Below are 25,219 nucleotides of genomic sequence, written 5' to 3'. Positions count from 1 at the left end.
TAAGATAAAAATGAGATTACAAATACATTTAATATTTTATCTCAACAGTCTTTATATTTGACAGCATAGTGAACTCTTTGTCAGCAACCTCTAAATTCCTATTTTCACTTCAACCACATTCTGTAGATGATGTGTTGGATATACCTAAATAATTATCGGTCAATTTCAAAACTCTCTTCCCTAGCTAAAATCTTGGAGTCCCTGGTAAATAAGCAGCTATGACATTTTTTAAACAAAAACATTTATTTTAAATATCCACCAGTCAGGGTATACACCCGGTCATAGCACTGTTGTTCTCATTGTTCTTTGTATCATAAAGTCAGTGCTTTTTGAAGTCACGTAGATCAATGCATTTCAATATTTTTCTTTTTAAAGCATCCCAGTATAAATTAGCACCATTCATACCATACCATACTTCTTTGATGAAATACAGAAGTACAAACAATCAAACAAGGTCTCAGGGATGGTTATCTCTAGAGACACCTAAAATCTCAACAGTGTTAGGTAGACAAGATTTTAGTTTTTCCGCAACTTCACATTAGGAATAAATTCCATTATCATTTTTGATTGAATTAATTGGCCTCAAAAGGATGACAAAGGAATATTTCGATGAAGAACATGGCAAGTTTTGTTACTCTCTGATATTCTTTATGGGAATTATTGTATTTTCAAGGCGGAGCTCCACTCACCTCAATTTTATTTGTAGATTGCTGCCATATTGTTGGGGATATCAGCTTTACTTATGCAATTTTTATTCATTCATACCAACTTTCATATTTTTTGTTCAATGGTTTGGGACCAGATCTCTTTTAAATGTTTTTTATAACATTTAAAATGGTGGAATTTTATGGCAGATTTTATGGACCCTAACAAACTTTTTTTCAGAATGAGAAAGCATTACAAAATATTGTAGTAGCAGGATTAGCAATATTAGTATTAGTCAGAGCTTTAGTAGAGGTAGAAGTAGTAGAAGCAGCAGCATTAGTATATGAAATTATTCAAACTATTATTTCATATTATTAAAATATTAGAAGATATAAAATGCAGTTCTTGAGCAGTAATATTAGGAGCAGCAATACAAGTAGTTTGAAGAGTAATAGTGATGGTGGTTCATGTTATAGTAATACACATTTTAGTAGTAAAAGTGGCATTGTTAGTAGTTGTAGGCGCAGCATTATTAAAAGTCTTTGATGTCTCTGAATTTGAGTGTTACAAGTCTTAGATGTATTAATCATATTACTTTTAGAACTATTTACATTATTAAGCAATAGAGTTGTAGAAGTAGTGCTACAAGTCAGTCTTCAGTCCTAAAAGTATAAAATCTAAGTATTAAAGTTTTATAAGTAGCAGTAAAATCCTAAAGGTATAACAACTACTATTTTGGTAAGTACGAAAAGTATTAAAATGTAACAGTATTCATAGTGGTGGTAGTAATTTAAGTAGTAGTAGCAGCAGTAGTATTCGTAGGTGCTTATAGTATTATTATTAGAACATTTGATTTTTATAATTATTAATAGTATTACATTTAAAAATGTCATTTAAAAAAGCAGTTATATAAAGCATTAGAAGCATTAAAATGTTTAACATAACAGAGCTAACAAGTATAGTTACATTTAGACATACACATGCATGTGTATCTGTCTGGATTATTTTTTTAATTGAAGCTGTTCATCAAAAGTTGAAAGAATTCTTGTTATCGTCTAAAGTTGCTGCATCTTTAGTTTAGAAGAAAATATTTCTGTTCTGAAGGGGTATGAAGTGTAGTTACTTTCCAGTGTATCCATCTTTGTGTAACTTTCATCTCTCTGCCTTTGCCTCAACTTTAAGTCTTGATGTCTCTAGGATTCAAGCTTTTGTGTCTATTGCCAGACTCCAAAAACTATCTACACATGTTGGTGTTAATTTAGAATATCTTGTGAACATAAGGTGTTTTACTGCTCAGAATAATTGCATTCGAGATCAAAATGGCACTGCTCAATGTGAGATCACTCTCCAGTAAGAGTTTAATTTTACATGAATTCATCAAGGAGTTTAATCTGGACTTTTTTCTAGTAACAGAGACTTGGACGACAGATGGCGACCAATGTTTATTAAATGATCTCTGTCCTGTTAATTATAAATATATAGTAAGCCTTTTATACCATTTTTCTAAGCTGTTACTGGCTATGAAAGGGTGCTTTTTTCCATTTCTAAAACTTGTTCTATCTAATTCGGGTGCTTTCGATTGTTTCCATGTCCTTGTCAGTTGTTTCAGTGCAGTAATACGTAGCATATTAAAAATATCTTGATCCTTCACTTTTATCTTACATTGTGTGTTAATACCTAAACAATTTTCTAATGTCAGGGATTCTTTAATATCAATAATTTCTCTCATGGCCTTCTCTACCTCTTCCCAAAAGCTCTTTATTACCGGACATGTAAAAAATATATGCGTATGATTTGCATTACTTTCCCCACATTCTCTCCAGCAACCAGCTCCTGCTGCTGGAGTAATTATTCCCATAATATGAGGTGTAATGAAAAATCTCTTACTTATTTTCCAAGCAAATTCCCTCCAATGTTTTGACTGAGTTATTTAAAAATTATCTTTTAAGGAGTCTCTCCAAGCCTCACCTGAAATATTTATGAATAACTCTTTTTCCCATTTTTCTTTTGCTTTACTCTCCACGTTTGTTAATTTTTGCAGTATTTTATAAACATCTGGAAGTTTTCCTGTGCCTTTATTTCTATTTTCTGTCAAATATTGTAGTAATTAATTTCCCATTTTCTCTTCTGAATGTTGTTTAATTTAACTCCATACCATACCATCTTCTTCCGCTTATCCGGGGCCGGGTCGCGGGGGCAGCAGTCTAAGCAGGGATGCCCAGACTTCCCTCTCCCCAGACACTTCCTCCAGCTCTTCCGGGGGGACACCGAGGCGTTCCCAGGCCAGCCGGGAGACATAGTCTCTCCAGCGTGTCCTAGGTCTTCCCCGGGGTCTCTTCCCAGGAAGGCGTTCCGGAGGCATCCGAAAAAGATGCCCAAGCCACCTCAGCTGACCCCTCTCGATGTGGAGGAGCAGCGGCTCTACTCTGAGCTCCTCCCGGGTGACCGAGCTTCTCACCCTATCTCTAAGGGATCGCCCGGCCATCCTGCGGAGAAAGCTCATTTCGGCCGCCTGTATCCGGGATCTTGTCCTTTCGGTCATGACCCAAAGCTCATGACCATAGGTGAGAGTAGGAACGTAGATTGACTGGTAAATCGAGAGCTTCGCCTTGCGGCTCAGCTCTTTCTTCACCACGACAGACCGATACATCGACTGCATTACTGCAGAAGCTGCACCGATCCGTCTGTCAATCTCCCGTTCCATCCTTCCCTCACTCGTGAACAAGACCCCTAGATACTTAAACTCCTCCACTTGAGGCAGGCACTCTCCACCAACCTGAAGTGGGCAAGCCACCCTTTTCCGACTGAGGACCATGGCCTCGGATTTGGAGGTACTGATTTTCATCCCCACCGCTTCACACTCGGCTGCAAACCGTCCCAGCGCATGCTGAAGGTCCTGGTTAGAAGGGGCCAACACGACAACATCATCTGCAAAAAGCAGAGACGAAATTGTGTGGTCCCCAAACCTGACACCCTCCGGCCCCTGGCTGCGCCTAGAAATTCTGTCCATAAAAATTACGAACAGAACCGGTGACAAAGGGCAGCCCTGCCGGAGTCCAACATGCACTGGGAACAAGTCTGACTTACTGCCGGCAATGCGGACCAAGCTCCTGCTTCGGTTGTACAGGGACCTGACAGCCCTTAGCAAAGGACCCAGGACCCCATATTCCCCAAGCACCCTCCACAAGATGCCGCGAGGGACACAGTCGAATGCCTTCTCCAAATCCACAAAACACATGTGGATTGGTTGGGCAAACTCCCATGAACCCTCCAACACCCCGTAGAGGGTATAGAGCTGGTCCAGTGTTCCACGGCCCGGACGAAAACCACACTGTTCCTCCTGAATCCGAGGTTCTACTATCGGCCGTATTCTCCTCTCCAGAACCCTGGCATAGACTTTCCCGGGGAGGCTGAGAAGTGTGATCCCCCTATAGTTGGAACACACCCTCCGGTCCCCCTTCTTAAAAAGAGGGACCACCACCCCGGTCTGCCATCCCAGAGGCACTGTCCCCGACCGCCACGCGATGTTGCACAGGCGTGTCAACCAAGACAGCCCCACATCATCCAGAGACTTGAGGTACTCAGGGCGGATCTCATCCACCCCCGGTGCCTTGCCACCGAGGAGTTTCTTGACCACCTCAGTGACTTCAGCCCGGGTGATGGACGAGTCCACCTCTGATACCTCATCCTCTGCTTCCTCAATGGAAGAAGTGACAGCGGGATTGAGGAGATCCTCGAAGTACTCCTTCCACCGCCCAACGACATCCTCAGTTGAGGTCAACAGCTGCCCACCTCTACTGTAAACAGCGTTGGTAGGGCACTGTTTCCCTCTCCTGAGGCGCCGGATGGTTTGCCAGAATCTCTTCGAGGCCAGCCGATAGTCCTTCTCCATGGCCTCACCGAACTCCTCCCAGGCCCGAGTTTTTGCCTCCACAACCACCCGGGCTGCAGCCCGCTTGGCCTGTCGGTACCCGTCAGCTGCGTCAGGAGTCCCACAAGCCAACCAGGCCTGATAGGATTCCTTCTTCAGCTTGACGGCATCCCTTACTTCCGGTGTCCACCACCGGGTTCGGGGATTGCCGCCTCGACAGGCACCGGAGACCTTACGGCCACAGCTCCGAGCGGCCGCTTCGACAATGGCGGTGGAGAACATGGTCCACTCGTACTCAATATCTCCAGCCTCCCTCGGGATCCAGTCGAAGCTCTGCCGGAGGTGGGAGTTGAAGATCTCTCTGACAGGAGACTCGGCCAGACGTTCCCAGCAGACCCTTACAGTACGCTTGGGCCTGCCGAGTCTGTCCAGCTTCTTCCCCCGCCATCGGATCCAACTCACCACCAGGTGGTGATCAGTTGACAGCTCCGCCCCTCTCTTCACCCGAGTGTCCAAGACATACGACCGCAGGTCAGATGAGACGACAACAAAGTCGATCATCAACCTGCGGCCTAGGGTGTCCTGGTGCCACGTGCACTGATGGACACCCTTATGCTTGAACATGGTGTTCGTTATGGACAAACTGTGACTAGCACAGAAGTCCAATAACTGAACACCACTCGGGTTCAGATCAGGGGGGCCGTTCCTCCCAATCACGCCCCTCCAGGTGTCACTGTCGTTGCCCACGTGGGCGTTGAAGTCCCCCAGTAGAACAATAGAGTCCCCAGTCGGAGCACTTTCCAGCACCCCTCCCAGAGACTCCAAGAAGGTCGGGTACTCTGCACTGCCGTTCGGCCCGTAGGCACAAACAACAGTGAGAGACCTATCCCCGACCCGTAGGCGCAGGGAAACGACCCTCTCGTTCACCGGGGTAAACTCCAACACATGGCGGCAGAGCTGGGGAGCTATAAGCAAACCCACACCAGCCCGCCGCCTCTCACCATGGGCAACTCCAGAGTGGTGAAGAGTCCATCCTCTCTCAAGGAGTGTGGTTCCAGAGCCCAAGCCGTGCGTAGAGGTGATCCCGACTACCTCTAATCGGAACCTCTCAACCTCACGCACTAACTCAGGCTCCTTCCCCGCCAGCGAGGTGACATTCCACGTCCCTAGAGCTAGTTTCCGTGTCCAGAGATCGGGTTGTCTAGGCCCCTGCCTTCGACTGCCGCCCGATCCTCTTCGCACCGGCCCCTTATGGTCCCTCCTGTGGGTGGTGAGCCCACGGGAGGGCGGCCCCACGTCGCCCGTTCGGGCTGAGCCCGGCCGGGCCCCATGGGGGAAGGCCCGGCCACCAGGCGCTCGCATACGAGCCCCAACCCCGGGCCTGGCTCCAGGGTGTGGCCCCGGCTGCGCCATACCGGGCGACGTCACGGTACACATAATTTTAATCATCATTAAGGGGTTTTTGAACCGCTCTTAGTCTGACCCGTCGCCTAAGACCTGTTTGCCTTGGGAGACCCTACCAGGGGCATATAGCCCCAGACAACATAGCTCCTAGGGTCACTCGGGTACTCAAACCCCTCCACCACGTTAAGGTGGCAGTTCTTGGAGGGGTTAATTTAACTCCTTACCTGTAAATATTTGAAAAAGTGTTTTTGCTCCAAACCATATTTAGAAACCAGGGCTTCGTATGTGTCTATTATATTTTTAGTAATATATTGTGAGTATGAAATGAGTCCCTTACTAGCCCAATCCTATTTGTTCTATTAGGTATAAAATCTGGGTCATGAATAATTTCTCTAAGTTGTACATTTTCATTTTGTATTTTTAATCGTTTGCACATTTGTCTCCAATTCATTACAGTATTGTCAATACAAAATACTTGTGGCAGTTGTTTTTGTGTCTTTTTCCTTAGAAAAGGCAATGTTCCAATTAACCCTGCTGTTAACTCTTTCTCTATGTTTATCCATTTTACCTCTGTATCACATTTCATCCACCTCATTATTGTTAAAGTTTGTGTTGCATAGTAATAATTTTGTATATTTGGGGCACCCAACCCTCCTCCCTCTTTCTGTTGAGTTAGTAATTTAAATTTGTCTCTGTGTTTTCTATTATTCCAAATAAAATTTGAAATCATTTTATTCCATGTATAAAAGTACGTTTCTGGTAGTCTAAGTTGTAATGCTTGAAATAAGAAAATAATTTGTGGGAGTACCATCATTTTGACAGTCTCCACTATACTATATATCCCGTCTGGTATTAGTTTCCACCTGTTTAAATCCTGTCTTATCTTTCTTTCCAAAGAACAATAGTGATTTTTATATAATTCATCCACATTTTTACCTATGTAAATTCCTAAATATTTTACAAGCTCTGTGTCCCATTATAATGTATAATATTCTTTAAAAGATTGTTTCATCTGTCTTCCAATAGTTATAGATTAAAATGTATTTTTATTTATTCTAAATCCTGAGACTGTGCTATATTATTCAATCACATGCATTAAATGTTCCATTCAATTATCAGGTGATATTAAGTAGATCATTATATCATCTGCATATAACTCTAATTTATGTATTTCTTTCCCTATCTTTATCCCTTTAATATCTGTGTTTTGATGATTTGGAAGGACTGTATACTTCAGCTGGTCTTTAAAAGGTTGTGGCCATCAAGGGGGCATCGATCAGAATGCAGACAAGATGTTCCCTTTAGATGATTTATTAGTATAAACGTTTCAACGGGCATTGGTGGGTGTGGTTCTAAAACAAAGATACAGATACAAATCAGTAAATGAAGACTACATAAATGCCAACTAGCCATTACAAGCCTAGCAGGTATATAATAAACAAACACACAATCAAGAGATTAAATTAGAGTTTCGTTATACAACTTAAATGCAGTGGTACACTTTCTGCCTGTTCAGAGGTTAAGTGCTGCAAATTCACTGCAACAATACCCAACATTCTAAATAGCTAAAACATAATGATAAGATTCAGAATTCCTCCTTGATGTAAACAACGTTACACATAGTGCAAGAACAACCTAAATAAATAATGTAGATATATATATAAGGCTTGTAAAGCAACACCTCCATTAATATATATGCTGTGGTCTAAACAATTAAACATGTGGGCAGTGCGAGGCTCTGCCATTATACAATAAGGAACAGCAACGTGCTGCGAACTCGTTACAGCACAATGAACAAAGCGTCACTTTATAAGGTAAACGAACAACAACATCTGTTTTACTTACTGGTAGTTACACGCACAAAATTGTAAGGACTTCGATACAGTAACACTATATAATAATAACTATTAATCAACCGCACAGTTTTCCAACGTCAGCTCCCTCGTCCTGGTTTTCTTGAAACTGAATTTAAACCATCTTCCTCAGTGAAAAGCAGAGCGCAGTGGCGCTCCTGATTGGCCAATTCTAAAACAGCCAATTTACCTGCCTACAAGGGTCTTCCTTCGTAACAATCTGCTTTTGTCTTATGGCTATTGCCAACACCTCTATATACATTGCAAAGAGGAGTGGTGAGAGAGGGTCTCCTTGTCTAGTTCCTCTTTGAATAGTAAATCTCCTTGACAGGGTACCATTTGTTTTGACTATTGAGACTGATTTACTATAGAGTGCTTGCAGCCATTGGCAAAATATTTCATTCATACCAAAACTCTTAAATGCCTCAAATAAAAGGTCAGCTAACTAAATCAAAAGCTTTTTCAGCATCCAATGTCATCAAAATAAGTTCTTCATTCTCTTTTTGTGCATAATCAATTATATCCAATGTTCTTCTAATATTATCCGCCAAAACCCTTCCTGGAATAAAAGCGCTAGTGATTATATCTATCATTACATCTTTTAACCTGTTAGCTTGTATTGCTGAAATAATTTTATGATCTGTATTAAGTAATGATATAGGTCTATATGATGCACATTTTGTGGCATCTTTCCCTTCTTTATGTATAAGTATTACTCTAGATGATGCCCATGTTTGCGCCCATTTCCTTGTATCCAATGCATACCTATATGCTCTAACCAGTAAAGGACTTGATCTTTAAAAACTTTATAGAATTCATTTTTAAAACCATCATCACCTGGAGATTTTCCATTTTTAAAACCCTGTATTTGCTTGTATACCTCTTGTATTATAATTGGTTTTGTTAGCATTGCTTTATTTACTTGTGTTACTTTTGGTAGCTCAAGGTTTCTCAGATTGGCCTGAATATGTTTTATATTTATGCTTACCTCTGTCCTCTACAATTTTTCATAATATCTAGTAAATTTGTCCGCAATCTGATCCTTATCAGTTATTATTTCAGCTTGTTCAGTCTTTCATTTTGTAATATGCACTTTCTTCATTTGATTCTTGAGTTTGTAAGCCAGTATATTTAGGGACTTTGGCCCGCCATCATAACTTTCTTGCTGTGTGAACTTCATAAACTTTTCAATCTCAAATAAATGTATTTTTTCAATTTTTTTCTCTAACTTGTCTTTGTTACTATTTGTCTTACTATGTCTATTCTCTATTGCTTTTATGTCCTCCATTAACTGTTTCTGTTGTACTCATCTTGCCTTTATCCTAGCTGAAGAATATTAATTCAACTCTTTTAAGGTGCTTATGTTTTCTATTCACTGCCTTGAGACAGTTTTATGTGATCTGGTTTATTGCCTCCCAAAACCCAACTCCAACTTAATGCTAGAACTTTCTGAATTTATTTCGTCCCTGGTGGTGATATACAGTGGGGAGAACAAGAATTTGATACACTGCCGATTTTGCATGTTTTCCCACTTACAAAGAGTGTACAAGTCTTTAATTTTTATCATAGGTACTCTTCATCTCTGAGTGACGTAATCTAAAACAAAAATCCAGAAATTCACATTGTATGATTTTTAAGTAATTAATTTGCATTTTATTGTAATGACATAAGTATTTGATAAACTTAATATTCAGTACAGAAACCTTTGTTTGCAGTTACAGAGATCATACGTTTCCTGTAGTTCTTGACCAGATTTGCACATACTGGAGCAGGGATTTTGGCCCACTCCTCCATACAGACCTTCTCCAGATCCTTCAGATTTCAGGGCTGTGGCTGGGCAATACAGACTTTCAGCTCCCTCCAAAGATTTTCTATTGCGTTCAGGTCTGGAGACTGGTTAGGCCACTCCAGGACCTTGAGATGCTTCTTACGGAGCCACTCCTTAGTTGCTCCTTAGCTCCTGGCTGTGTGTTTCGGGTCGTTGTCATGCTGGAAGACCCAGCCATGACCCATCTTCAATGATCTTACTGAGGGAAGGAGGTTGTTGGCCAAGATCTCGTGATACATGGCCCCATCCATCCTCCCCTAAATACGGTGCAGTCGTCCTGTCCCCCTTGCAGAAAAGCATACCCAAAGAATTATGTTTCCACCTCCATGCTTCACGGTTGGGATGGTGTTCTTGGGGTTGTATTCATCCTTCTTCTTCCTCCAAACATGGCAAGTGGAGTTTAGACCAAAAAGCTTTATTTTTGTCTCATCAGACCACATGACCTTTGTGATGGCAATTTCTAAAGTCCAAACAATTTACGAAAATGGTAGGTAAGACAGAGGAAAACTCAAATGCAGAATAAACAGTTTATTCTTGCAAGGAGAGAATACACAGGTTACAAAGTAACAATGAATAATCTCTAAATTAACACAGGACGACCGTCAGTATTTAAGGGAGGCAAAGGGGTGTGGTAAGATGCAGATACTACCCATCTGTCTTATGTCTATACAACTCATTCCCTTTGTTCTATCACATATCACAAGGCACCTGTTGTCCTCCCTCCCCCCTGGGTAACCTTCTCAACCCTTGAGGAGGATTTCAGCATCTGGTCAAACTACAGAAAGACACTAATGGGTTATACAGATAGGCAGATTTACGATTAATCCTATAATCTGCTGCTACCAGTGAAGGATGCGACCTTAAACAAATACCAGATCCCCCTCTTCCACATTCCTCTACTTATCTAAACATGGGGACTCAGTCCTTTAATCAGTAAGAATTAGGGTTGGTAAGATTCACCGATTCGCATCGGTGCATCGTCATAAAAGCTTACGATGCGATGCATCGATTTAAATAAGCGTGCATTGGATACAGTTGGCATTTGTATCGCGATGCATCGTTCCTAACATATCTGCATCGGTAAAAAACGATTTATTCATATATAATTATTAGTAGATGCGCTATAATTTTATTATGTAACTTTTAGAATGATTTCTTCTTTCTGAACTGTTGCTAAAGCGCTCATCACCACTGCAGCAGCTGCAGCTGCTACGTATCACAACACTACAGAGACCGAGAGGTGTCCTCCTGAGAGTTACCTAGAACAGATTAACATGGCAGACTCGAGTCTCAAACTCTTTCTTCAACCAAGTCATTTTAAATCCAGTGTTTGGAAACACTTTGGGTTTTATAAGCGAGATGGAAATCTTGACAAAACGCATGCAATTTGTAAAATATGGAATCAGCCGTTGCTAGTACTAGCCGCTGTGGTACCGCTAGCAGGACGCCGGGTGAGCAAACGATTACAACTTTTTTTCACTCCCCGCTGGCTGTCAGCTCTGCTCGTTCCAAAGCAATAACCGACGCAATCGCCTTTTTATTTGTAAAGACATTCAGCCTTACAGCGTTACAGAGAACGAGGGATTCCAGTACCTCCTCCACGTCTTGGAGCCGAGGTACCACATACCAAATAGAAAGCTATTCACTGAGAAACAAATCCTTGCTTTGTATGACAAAGTTAAACGAGAGATAGCCGAGTCATTAAGCAATGCCCAACGAGTTGCAGTTATGGTTGATGGCTGGACGTCTTGTGCCACGGACTCATACGTAACTGTCACTGCACACTATATTGACAATGAGTGGGTTTTGCAAAACCACGTTCTTCAGACTAGAGTGTTCAATGAGGCTCACACAGGGAATAATCTAGCAGTTTTACTACATCAACATCAAGGACACATCGTTGGTCACAGATAATGCAAAAAACATGATGCTGGCCGGAGTTGGTGCAGAGATGGACACCCATGTGCGATGCATCGCGCACACACTAAATCTGGCCTCGCAAAAATCCCTCAAACTGGACAGGATATCTGAGCTTTTGGCGAAAGTGAGGAAGGTGGTAAAAATGTTTTCACAGAAGCCCAAAAGCAACTGAAGTTCTGCGTGAAATGCAGGCCCAGTTACACCTGCCAAACCACAAGCTTATCCATGATGTTTCCACAAGATGGAACAGTTCGCTTGACATGTTGGAGCGTTTTTGGGAGCAACAGCGCGCTGTGTTGAACACCCTGCTGTCAAAGCAGATAAAGAGAAGTGAATGCATGGCCAGCCTGACAGAGGAAGACATGTCAATAATTCAAGATGTCATCAAATTGATGTCTCCCCTGAAAGTGGCAACCACGCTCCTCAGTGAGGAAAAAAAAACACCATCTCAATGATCTCCCCAATTCAGGCCAAATTAAAGAGACATTTCCAGCCTGATGATAGTGATCAACCAGTAATTTCTCAGATGAAGGAGCGATTCAGGCAGGACTTTGACGGTCACTACACATACCTCCAAGACCTCCTCCACTATGCCTCAGTCCTTGATCCACGCTTCAAAGACCTGGCTTTCCTGGATGACAATGACACCAAGGACATAATATTCACAAAGCTAATAGGAGAGGTGGTGAAGATGGATGAAAAGGTAAGAAGAATATACTCAGTATATTATCTCTCTCTCTCTCTCATACCCATTTGTTACTTTTATTTATTTGTGTCTTAAATTATGTCTAGTTTAAGGAAATCTAACAGTCTCTGGATTGTAATAATTATTGTCAGGCAGGGAACACAATGAATGAGGACCAGACAGCTGAAACAGGTGGTATCAGGAGCCCCCACAGAGAGGAAGAGACAGGTTTGCTATGTTCTGATAGGAAGTTTAGGAACTGTTGCAAAAGTTATATACTTTATGTTGATTTGAAGATTCATGTGTTATGGTCTAGTATTGTATGTCACATTTTTTTGTAGTATAATATTGACTGAAATAATGTTTCTGAAAATCTTTCTGCTCCTAGATGATGTTCCTCCCAAGAAGAAAACGGCCTTGGACCAGATGTTTGGCGATTTCCACATTCAGAGACCACAGACGACAAAGAACACAAGGGAGAGAGCTAAGGAGGAAACTTTAAAGTACAGAGAGAGGGATTCTTTAGGTCTGAGTGGTGACTTGCTGCAGTGGTGGAAAAAACAAGTGGATCTTCCTCTACTTTCAGCATTGGCAAAGAGATACCTCTCCATCCCAGCTACAAGTGTACCCTCTGAAAGAGTGTTTAGCACAGCTGGAGACATAGTTACTGCACAGCGCAGTTTGCTTCACCCTGATCATGTAGATCAACTGATTTTCCAGAAGAAAAACCTTAAAGTAGGACATTTAAGCTAATCTTGTTTACAGCAGCCTTTGACTATAAATTTTTGTTTACCCGTTTGTGAAAGGTTTTTATTTTTATTGTTGATGTTAAAACAGCACCTGCTTTCTGCTCACTGAGTAAGCCTACCTGCTGAAATCACATTAGCCTGCTGGCAAGTTGCAGAAAATTTCTTCATTTTTTATCTATGAGCAGCATCCTTAATTTGTTTCACCTGTTAAATGTGTGAGCTGTTAAAAGTAACTAGAGACAAGACAGGAAAAGAATGTCTGTTTTTATTTAATCTTTTGGTTTTGTAAAAAACAAATCTTTTGTTTGTGAAAGAGTCATATATAGTCAGATGGCACTTAAGACTGAATCGCACCGCATCGTAATAATAGTGAATCGCATCGGTTGCTGCTTATATGTACCTTTAAAATATTGCATCGTTGGCTATGCATCGAGATGCTTATTGCATCGGCCTCAGTTATGGAGATGCACATCCCTAGTAAGAATACATCAGTTTAAGAAATTTCCCTAACACCTTCTCCCATTCCTCCTCTGGATCCTCCAGATGGTCATTGGCAAACTTCAGACGGGCCTGCACATGCACTGGCTTGAGCAGGGGGACCTTGCGTGCGCTGCAGGATTTTAATCCATGATGGCGTAGTGTATTACTAATGGTTTTCTTTGAGACTGTGGTCCTAGCTCTCTTCAGGTCATTGACCAGGTCCTGCCGTGTAGTTCTGGGCTGATCCCCACCTTGCTCATGATCATTGATGCCCCACGAGGTGAGATCTTGCATGGAGCCCCAGAACGAGGGAGATTGACTGTCATTTTGAACTTCTTCCATTTTTGAATAATTGCACCAACAGTTGTTGCCTTCTCACCAAGCTGCTTGCCTATTGTCCTGTAGCCCATCCCAGCCTTGTGCAGGTCTACAATTTTATCCCTGATGTACTTACACAGCTCTCTGGTCTTGGCCATTGTGGAGAGGTTGGAGTCTGTTTGATTGAGTGTGTGGACAGGTGTCTTTTATACAGGTAACGAGTTCAAACAGGTGCAGTTAATACAGGAAATGAGTGGAGAACAGGAGGGCTTCTTAAAGAAAAACTAACAGGTCTGTGAGAGCCGGAATTCTTACTGGTTGATAGGTGATCAAATACTTATGTCATGCAATAAAATGCAAATTAATTATTAAAAAATTATACAATTAGATTTTCAGGATTATTTTTTTTTATTATGTCAGTCACAGTTGAAGTGTACCTATGATTACAGACCTCTACATGCTTTGTAAGAAGGAAAACCTGCAAAATCGACAGTGTATCAAATACTTGTTGTCCCCACTATATGACCTTATCATTGTTGCAAGCGATTTCAATTTCCATATTGATAACCCCACAAATATAGCAGCCACTGACTATGATTCTAACTGAATCACGTAACATGACACAGCATGTCTCTGGTCAGACCCACAATCATGGCCACACACTGGATTTGGTTTTTACTGGTGGTCTTACCCTGAATAATCTTGTAAAAGAAGATATTTTTGTGTCTGATCGTCTTAGTATTGTTTAGTATTGTTTAGTATTGTCCTGCATAATGTTTTCCCCTAAAAGGAAAATCATAATATTCACTCTCGCATCATTAATTCAAAATGTTCAGCTATTTTCCTAGTAATTGTTTAACCCTGTATGCCACATGTAGTACTGATGTATCTCTAAATAGATTCAACAAACTATGTCAAAGCACTCTTGATGAAATTGCTCCTTTTAGATCTAGGTCAAGGCCTGAATCAAAACCTTAAGATTTCATGCCCATGACATCTATATGAAGGAGCTGCTATTATCTTACAATAAGGCAGATAAGGATGCGAAGGCAAAGTATTTTCTTTGCTTAATTTCAGCAACCTGTCACAATCCAAAGTGTTGTTAATCCAGCACTGCTCCAGCATGGCATCAACTGCCGCAGACTGTGAAAAGGTCTTAACCTTTTTTAATTAGAAATTTTTAAATATACAAAATATTTGATCTATGAAATGCCATACTCTACCCTTTATTGAAGTTCCTTACCCTTGTCTAAACTATTTTACTTCAATTCTTTTTAGAAGACCTGTTGGATATCATATCTCATTTCAAACCCTTTTGCCCTCTAGAAACTATACCACCCAGACTGCTTAAAGAAATTTACAGTAGGCTCTGAACTACTCTCCATTATAAACAGTGTCCAGCCTCTTCTTAAAATACCTAATCTTGACACCTCTGTTTAATTACTATAGGCCAATTTCCAAGATGCCCTTCTTATCCAAAACTTTAGTAAGTTGTGGCAAAACAACTTTCACAGGTGATGGAACACAATTTTATTTTTGAGAAATTCATGTCAGGCTTTTATCATAAACACAGTATAGCTCGTTAAGGTAACAAATTACTTGTTGTTGAACGCTGACTCTGTAGAATGATCAATATTGTTGTTACTGGATCTTTATGCAGCTTTCGACACTACAGACCATAAAAATTTTAATAGACTTAGAAATTGGGTTGGGATCTCAGGGATTGCATTAGATTGGTTCAAGTCGTATCTGTCAAATAGTGGATTTGTAGTGTCCATTAACAATTATATTTCTTCCTTTGTGCCTTTCATGTGGTTTTCTGCAGGGTTCTATCTGGGAGCCAATCCTGTTTTCTCTGTATATGCTTCCATTAGGTAGTGTAATTCAACAGCATGACATTTCTTTTCATTGTTATGCAGATGATACGCAGTTGTATTTCTCGGTTAAGTCAAATGACTTGAGTTTTGGTTTCTGCATAATTGCCAGGAAAACATTTCAAACTGGATGTCCAATAAATTTATTCAGTTAAACACTGATCAAACAGATTTTTAAATGATTTTTAAATTATTTCAGTTGAAGGTTGGTTGGCTCTAGGATCGCTTTAAAAAATATTGTGCCTGTTCAGGGATTTGTTTTTTAATCTAGACTTACACTTTGAAAATTAACACAAAATTAACACAAAACTGATGCAGTCATGCCTTTACTAACTTAGAAATATTGTCAAAATGAGATCGGTTTTATCTTTTGAGGACACTCAGAAAATTATACAATCAGATTTCATACAAATCTATTTAAGAAGCAAACAAGAGTATTGTTGAATTTAATGCTTTTATTTAATCTCGCCTAGACTACTGTAATGCTTTTTCAACAATAAGTCCCCAGCTAAACCCATATTTCACTGTTAGGCCTCTTAGATCAACTATAAAATGACTTTTGGCTGTCCTGGAGTCTAGAAAAGGGAACTGGGCCTTTGCTGAACGGGCCCCTAGACTCTGGAGCAGACTACCACAGAATGTCAGAGATGCTACATCAGTGCATTCTTTAAAATCTTACCTAAATCATAACATTATAAATCTTACCTTTCACTGCAATTCATTGTACTCTACTTGTACTGTTCAATGACAATATAAAGTTCAATCTAATCTAAAAACTATTTTTATAAGATGGTTTTTATGAATATTTTATCACTGTGATTTTATATTTTGTTTATTCTTTTTACTTCCTTTTAAAATATATACAGCACTGGAAAAAATGTATAGATCACTGCAAAATGATCAGTTTCTCAGGTTTTACTATTCATAGGTATGTGTTTGAGTAAAATGAACAGTTTTGTTTTATTCTATAAAGTACTGACAACATTACTCCCACAGTCCAAATAACAAGAAACCAGGCAAGCCTTGTTCAGCCAGCCCGCAATAGAAAGTGTTGCCATCTTGAGATTCAAACCTTGGTCACCCACATGAAAGGCTGTGTTGTTAATCACTACACCACAGAGCTGTACATTTGCTGTACATTTGTGTAGCCTCTTGTCTCTATCCTGAACAAATCCTCTTTTGCCATTGGCTGTTTTAACAGCTTATTAGCCAGTAATGGGCTTACTAGTATCTACTAACTTCCTAGGAATAATCATAAGAATTGAGCAATTGCTAGCGAGATTGAAGATGAATGCATGCACTGATGCGTACTTTGAAAATCCACCAGAAACAGTTGCAATATAACCGTAAACTGTTTTATTTCAGGCTCACTATAATGTAGATACTAAACGGTTTTAGCCAGCAAAGTTTTCGTCTATATAAATAATTCATAATGCGTACTTCGCTTGGCCTGCGAGGGGATACGAACTTGGGACCATCGGTCAGTCGGAGCTGACAATTTGACAAGTCAGAGAAGATGACTTTACACCATTCATCTATTCATGGTCCAATCCTTATGGTCTTTTGCAAACTTCAGTAAGTCAGAATAACCTCAAATAATGCCAAGAAAACAAATTCATATTCATTTTTCAACAACAAAATACAAATGTTCTAACTTAGGAAGAGTTCAGAAATCTATAGTGGAATAACCCTGATTTTTTTATCACAGCCTTCATGCGTCTTGGCATGCTCTCCACCAGTCACATTGCTGTTGGGTAACTTTATGCCACTCCTTCAAGTAGCTCGGCTTTGTTTGATGGCTTATGACCGTCCATCTTCCTCTTGATCAAATTCCAGAGGTTTTCAATGGGGTTCAGATCTGGAGATTGGGCTGGCCATGACAGGGTCTTGATCTGGTGGTCCTCCATCCACAACTTGATTGACCTGGCTGTTTGGCATGGAGCATTGTCCTGCTGGAAAATCCAATTCTCAGAGTTGGGCAACATTGTCAGAGCAGAACGAAGCAGCTGTTCTTCCAGGATAACCTTGTACTGGCTTGATTCATGCGTCCTTCACAAAGACAAATATGTCCGATTCCAGCCTTGCTGAAGCATCCCCAAATCATCACTGATCCTCCACCAAATTTCACAGTGGGTGCGAGACACTGTGGCTTGTAGGCCTCTCCAGGTCTCTGTCTAACCATTAGGCGACCAGGTGTTGGGAAAAGCTGAAAATGTGACTATTCAGTGAAGATGACCTTACTCCATTTCTCTATGGTCCAATCCTTATTGTCTTTTGCAAACTTCAGCCAGGCTCTTCTTTGCTTCTCAGTGATGAAGGGCTTTTTTCTAGCTTTGCACGACTTCAGCCCTGCCCCTAAAAGCCTGTTTTGAACCGTCCTCGCAGTGCACTTCACCCCAGCTGCTGTTTGCCATTCTTTTTATAGGTCACTTGATGTCATCCTACGGGTTGTTGAGTGACATTTGAATGAGTTGACGGTCATCTTGGTCAGTGAACAGTCGTTTTCTCCTTCTGCCAGTCTGTAGCTTTGTTGTCCCCAATGTCGGTTGCTTGCCTTGGTTCTTATGAACCGCCGTCTTTGACATTTTCAGGATGGAAGCAACCTGACACTCACTGTATCCAGAATTGGGTAGGTTACTTTTTAAATGTAATCCATTACAGTTACAAGTTACCTGTCCATATTTGTCCATATAGATTACTTTCGTATTAAGATCAAATTTTATCAATCAATCAAATGTATTTATAAAGCCCTGACAAACCCCAAGGAGCAAACAACATTAGTGTTGAATTTCAGTGGCTAGGAAAAACTCCCTAAGAATGCCAAAATGTAGGAAGAAACCTAGAGAGGACTCAAGAGGGGTGACCAGTCCTCTTCTGGCTGTCTCAGGCGAACATATTAAGATTACAATTGTAATAATTAATAAATGCGTGTGGGTCTGCAACACAACCGGAAGGACTCTGGACAGGGACAGCAACGGGTCCCCCAAGGCGGGTACTCCGCAGATGTGGGCCAGGACCTCATGCCCTCCTAAGTTCAAAACGGGAGGAGACTGGGAAAATTCAGAAAATGCATTCCTCATATCAAAACGGATTTATAATGGAGAAGGAGAACTTAGTGGAGAAGGAGAACTGTGATTATAAACCTGCACTCTTACCTTAAAATAAATGACGTCAGCAGCGAATGATAACCAATTAACACAATTTTCAGAGATGCAAAGCAAGCAGAATCACATGGCCGACCTGTATGGATGGAGTTGATGTGGCCGCTTCAAATGCAAATAATCATCCTTTAGCAGAATGCTTCCCAACACACCTTTTCTCCTCAAATGTCGTGGTAAATTTCGTATAATGTTTTATCTAGAAGGCAGTGCCATGTTACAGATATCTAACAAATAGTTGCCTAATCTATTAAACAATTCCTGTAAAAGGTAACTCATCCTGGCTGTGTTGTTCGGTGCATTTGAAAAATAAACCTTGAAACTTGAAAAAGATATAACACCACGTAGGCCTATTGCTTATCATTGTTCTGAGAATTATGTGTCGAGTAGATAACTATATAACATTTTATATGATTCGGCTAATATTATCGAAGATATACTCTGTTTTTACCAGCCATCCAACCAAGAAAAACTGGAGAAATTTAAACTAGCTCTTCCTCCATCACTAAACTGGTTATGCGCGTCCACCTTCACGGGCATTATGATCACATACACAACTGAGGCGCGCAATTATTTTTTTTGTTCAAATAACAATGTTTTTATAACATTAAATAACAAACTCTAACATACAACATCATAATTCTTTCTCGCACCTATTGAAGTAATCCAAAATAATCATAAATCTTTTCAAAGGTTTCTGTAAACCGATTACACTATTTTTGTTGGTAACGTAACTGATTACAGTTGTTTTTTGTAATCCGTTAAATGTAAAGGATTACTTGTAATCCATTACTCCCCAACTCTGACTGTATCCCTCTGCCAGTAAAGCCAGAATTTAACCCTTCTTTTCCTCACTCAAAGCTTTTCTTTTCAGCTCTTTTGTCATGCTGAATACCTTTGACGTACTACTTGCACTGTTTTTGCCATCCATCTGGTCCTATTTCAAGCAGTGGTTTTCATACTTTTCCTCATTAAATTAGATTTTGTTCAAGTAATCCCCTAATCATTACCTCATTAAGTATGAGGTGTGCCTGTGTTGGAATTGAACAGACACTGGAATGGAATGGCTGCCATACATAATAGAGATGCTGATTTAAGATACATTTTGATTGGTCTCTTAATTTTTTCCAAACCTGTATACAGGGCTTTAATATGTGTCCACCAATTTATCCGTCTTCCAACTTCCACTCCTGTGCTAACATATCCTGGTTTAGTTGGAGAATTTGAGCTAAACACTGCATTGGTTTCTTCGGAGGTGACATCTTCATCATGTCGTCGTCCTCCAATTGTATTCTCCTGCCGATTTGCTGTGCTGCATTTAAGCTGCTAACTTTCACTGGTGTTTTAAATCCAATGTTGATCGCCATACAATCTGCCATGTTTTGTAATGTACACATAGGTTTACTCAGGCTAGTCTGAATAACCAACAACGGAGGTCAGCTTGGTTTTAATACACAGACCAAGCCACTCACCAATCGCTTGGTGAAACATGAAAGAGTACCGCCCACTGTTTATAGACCATCTGTTGCACACACATAGCACTTATCACAACATCAACTGCCTGGTCATTTAACATTCCTGAACCCTGGTGCCCTATTTTTAAACACCAAACATCTCACTACATATCGTAAAAAATTCTTGCCTGGGGAATTTAACATTCACCACTGGCACCCTATTGTTTAACATCGAACTTAGAAATTCTTATTGTAACATTGAATGTCTGGGGAAGCCTGACCCCTGGAGCCCCATGGTTAAACATCAAAGCAACCATAAATTACAAACCACACACATACCACTCATCCCACGAACATGCATACGTCATACCGGAAGTTACACTCCCTAACAAACGTCCCACAGGAAGTACCACCCCCAAGCATATGTAACACAGGATGTCCCACCTACCAAACCGGACTTCCCGCCCCCAAACCGGAAGTCCCACCTACCTGTAAAACAATCATCAAAAGTGCCATACTGGAGGAGCTGGACTACCTGTGCAACCTGGGCTGCAGTTACCACCTCATGCTACCACTAGTGACAAGGACTCTAGCAAAACACAAAACTAGAAAAGAATCAGTCAGGAAGGATAAGGAGAGAGCAATTGTCTGTGGCCACCACCTGCAAACCCATTGCCTTTTTGGGGGTTGTCTTGCTGTTGCCTTTTTAGCACACCTGTTGTCACTTTCATTTGCACCAAAACTGATGACATTGATTCACAAATGCTTATGCTTCCTAACTGTACACATTCCTAACTGAAGTTAAATTGACTTGGTGTTATACTGTCATGATTACATGTAATTTTTTTTCTTTTTTTAACAATGTACTGTGTACTTAAATTTTTTCTGCATTTAGCCTGTTCATTTACTGCACAAATTTTGCAGAAGTGGGTGTGATAAATATTTTGATAATAAAAGGCTTTTCAAGTCCCTAAGCAGAAAAAAATATTAATACGTTTAAATTATTTTTTTCCTTTCTACACAGGAGTTCTTGTTGAGGAGCTTATCCCGTCATGAATAGATAATCTTCTCAAACCCTTCTTTGCCCCGAACCTCCAAATTCAACTTGAACCAACAACTCAACACCCAACAACACACCATCAATCAACCATTTGTGTCCTGGGGTGATATTTGCAGCATGTCTGTATCTTAAAGCTCATGCTTTCAACTTGTTTGTAAAGTAGCTAATTAACACTGCTTTTGTAATACTTTTCTTATGGATCGCTCTTTATATTTCAGACAACAGCTTTTGTTTAAAAACAACCTAATTCAGGCACTGCAATGTTATGATTCAAAAAGAAAAACATTAGAATTTTTTTCTTGTTTAGATTTCACATTCTACATATATATTGAATGCACAAGCACAAGTTTGTTTTGACTCTCACAGTTTTTGATAAATCAATTGCAGGATAGTATAGTAGCATTCAGCATACAATCAATAAAAGCCTGGATTTACTTGAAAGTCCAGTAAACATGTAATCCAAAATAGATTGCCCATTACCAAAAACGTTGACCTACTTTGCAATGTGGTCAATTCCATTTCAATGCAGGGTTTAGATCCATAATGGAAAAAACAATCAAGCAAACTGCAAAGAGTTCTCCTTATCTCCTAATTGGCTGCAACCTTTGTTTCATCATACATTGCAGCTTATGACTAAGCAGCTATTGTATGTGCTTTTATAAAATATTTTTGTGGCGCTCTCTTCGAATGCGTATATGATCATGACATACTTTAGAGAAACACGTAATGTTTGTTGCAGACATTGGCTGGATTCCTGAGACCTGGCAAATTTGTTCATTGTCAGCTGTCAGCTTAGTATACTTGGGGCAAACCTTTTTTCCAAGTAACTTTTGGCTCACATGACTCAGACATAGTTAAGAGATTTTAGGGGATAACCTCCTCTAACCTTTTTTTAATGTGTAAGAGGAAAAGGTGTGTGTGCCTGTGTTTGTACATTGTGGTTAGTTATTGTAAGGAGCATTATCATGCATTACACATGTGAACAGAAAACAGGCTGGCACGCTACTTCAGTTGAGAGGGAATGCTAGTCGAAGACAGAAGTCAAATGAATGGGAAATGCAAATGTCAATTATTCATTCATACAAACCTAAGTATTCATACAAACCTAAGGATTCCACAACCTTTTGGTTAGATCCCTATAATGGAGCTGGAGGGAAATTGTATTTTTTTCTTAAAGACCAATATTATGAATACCTGCCAATTCATGCCTATTTCTGAATACTCTCACAGTATTTATGGATTCCAATTCTAAGTAAATTATTAGGATTAGGTTGATATGTCATATCTTACTGGAAGGATACTGCAAAGCTGTTTCAAATATATAATTTTTAATATTTAATTTCATAATTTAATATATATAAAACATAGTTCTGATTCTGTTGCGGAAAGTGTAGCAGTAAGAGAAATTTAAAAGCTAGACCTTATCCCTACAACTAGCAATTAAAATCAAAGATGATTATAGATCATGATTTACAGTGGGGACAACAAGTATTTGATACACTGCTGATTTTGCATGTTTTCCCACTTACAAAGCGTGTACAAATCTGTAATTTATATCGTAGGTACTCTTCAACTCTGGGTTAGGGTAATCTAAAAAAAATAATCCAGAAATTCACATTGTATGATTTTTAAGTAATTAATTAGCATGTTATTGCATGACGTATGTATTTGATACAACAGAAAAGCAGAACTTAATATTTGGTACAGAAAACTTTGTTTGCAATTACAGAGATCATACATTTCCTGTAGTTCCTGACCAGATTTGCACATACTGCAGCAGGGATTTTGGCCCACTCCTCAATACAGACCTTCTCCAGATCCTTCAGGTTTCGTGGCTGTGGCTGGGCAATATGGACTTTCAGCTCCCTCCAAAGATTTTCTATTGGGTTCAGGTCTGGAGACTGGCTAGGCCACTCCAGGACCTTGAGATGCTTCTTAAGGAGCCACTCCTTAGTTGCTCCTTAGCTCCTGGCTGTGTGTTTCAGGTCGTTGTCATGCTGGAAGACCCAGCCACGACCCATCTTCAATGATCTTACTGAAGGAAGGAGGTTGTTGGCCAAGATCTCGCGATACATGGCCCCATCCATCCTCCCCTAAATACGGTGCAGTCGTCCTGTCCCCCTTGCAGAAAAGCATACCCAAAGAATTATGTTTCCACCTCCATGCTTCACGGTTGGGATGGTGTTCTTGGGGTTGTATTCATTCTTCTTCTTCCTCCAAACATGGCAAGTGGAGTTTAGACCAAAAAGCTTTATTTTTGTCTCATCAGACCACATGACCTTCTCCCTTTCCTCCTTTGGATCATCCAGATGGTCATTGGCAAACTTCAGATGGGCCTGGACATGCGCTGGCTTGAGCAGGGGGGACCTTGTTTGTGCTGCAGGATTTTAATCCATGACGGCGTAGTATGTTACCAATGGTTTTCTTTGAGACTGTGGTCCCAGCTCTCTTCAGGTCATTGACCAGGTCCTGCCATGTAGTTCTGGGCTGATCCCTCACCTTCCTCATGATCATTGATGCCCCACGAGGTGAGATCTTGCATGGAGCCCCAGACCAAGGGAGATTGACTGTCATCTTGAACTTGAACTAACAGGTCTGTGAGAGCCGGAATTCTTACTGGTTGGTAGGTGATCAAATACTTATGTCATGCAATTAAATGCTAATTAATTATTTAAAAATTATACAATTAGATTTTCTGGATTTTTGTTTTAGATTCTATCTGTCACAGTTGAAGTGTACCTATGATAAAAATTACAGACCTGTACATGCTTTGTAAGTAGGAAAAAGTGCAAAACCAGCAGTGTATCAAATAATTGTTCTCCCCACTGTATATTCAGGATGCTGACATGAATTCCATTTAAATCAAGGACTTGCCCCAGAAGTACAGTGGTCTAAGTCACTACATTGTAGAGTGTACGCTTCACTACACCCTTGGTTTAATAATAATATATGTCATACCTAGTGGTGACCAGGATGCTATAATGGGCCTGTGCATATTATCGTGTCATTGCCAGCTAAGGGTGGTATGGACCAGTGAAGCATTCCTTGTCTCCAATAGAAGCATTCTCCTCCATGCACATTGGTCCTGACTTCCTCATTGAATGAGCAGTGTGGAAAACAAATAGGCTCAATGGGTATGTCTTGTGAGATGCATGTCCTGATCTTAGACTGTACAGAGGCTTTTGGGAATTACTGCAATAAGACAAGAATGTATTTGGAGGGGGAAATGGTGTAAAATAAAAAAAATATGTATTTATTTTGTTCAGGTTGTGCTATGAAAGTTCATGTAATTAAGATGTATTGCACTGCTGTTTTCTGTTTAAATTTTTTTTTTATTCCACTAGTTTAAAAAGAATACTACTGTACATCAGTAACTTGTGAAACTGTATTATTAATTTAATAAGATGTTATATTATACAAAACATATATTAGACATATACAGTTAGGTCCGGAAATATTTGGACACTGACACAATTTTCACAATTTTCATAACCTTCCTAAAACGTATCTGCGCTCATACCAATAGAATAAACAAGAACATAGAATTATTTTCTGCGTGGTATTGTTTTTCCATCACCATCAAGTAACTTACACATAGATTTCCTTGACTATCTTGCCAACTAGATAGAACCCAATAGAAAATCTTTGGAGGGAGCTGAAAGTCTGTATTGCCCAGCCACAGCCCTGAAACCTGAAGGATCTGGAGAAGGTTTGTATGGAGGAGTGGGCCAAAATCCCTGCTACAGTGTGTGCAAACCTGGTCAAGAACTGCAGGAAACGTATGATCTCTGTAATTGCAAACAAAGATTTCTGTACCAAATATTACGTTCTGCTTTTCAAATACGTATGTCATGCAATAAAATGCAAATGAATTACTTAAAAATCATACAATGTGATTTTCTGGATTTTTGTTTTAGATT

At 40.2% G+C, this 25,219-nt stretch overlaps 1 protein-coding gene across 1 annotated transcript in view; it reads left to right on the top strand.

Annotated features, from left to right (window-relative positions):
- The window catches only part of LOC105007944 (uncharacterized protein C4orf54-like), an 85,086-nt gene extending 63,616 nt beyond the window's left edge, over nucleotides 1-21,470 (top strand). Inside the window, exon 2 of the mRNA XM_013132102.3 lies at nucleotides 21,264-21,470. The gene's annotated coding sequence lies outside the window, so the exon portion shown is untranslated. The remainder of the gene's footprint in view (nucleotides 1-21,263) is intronic.
- The last annotated feature ends 3,749 nt before the right edge of the window (nucleotides 21,471-25,219 follow it).

Source organism: Esox lucius, chromosome 25 (genome assembly GCF_011004845.1).
Source record: "Esox lucius isolate fEsoLuc1 chromosome 25, fEsoLuc1.pri, whole genome shotgun sequence".
In the NCBI taxonomy this organism is placed as follows: domain Eukaryota; kingdom Metazoa; phylum Chordata; class Actinopteri; order Esociformes; family Esocidae; genus Esox; species Esox lucius.
This window is presented reverse-complemented; position numbering and strand designations above follow the sequence as displayed.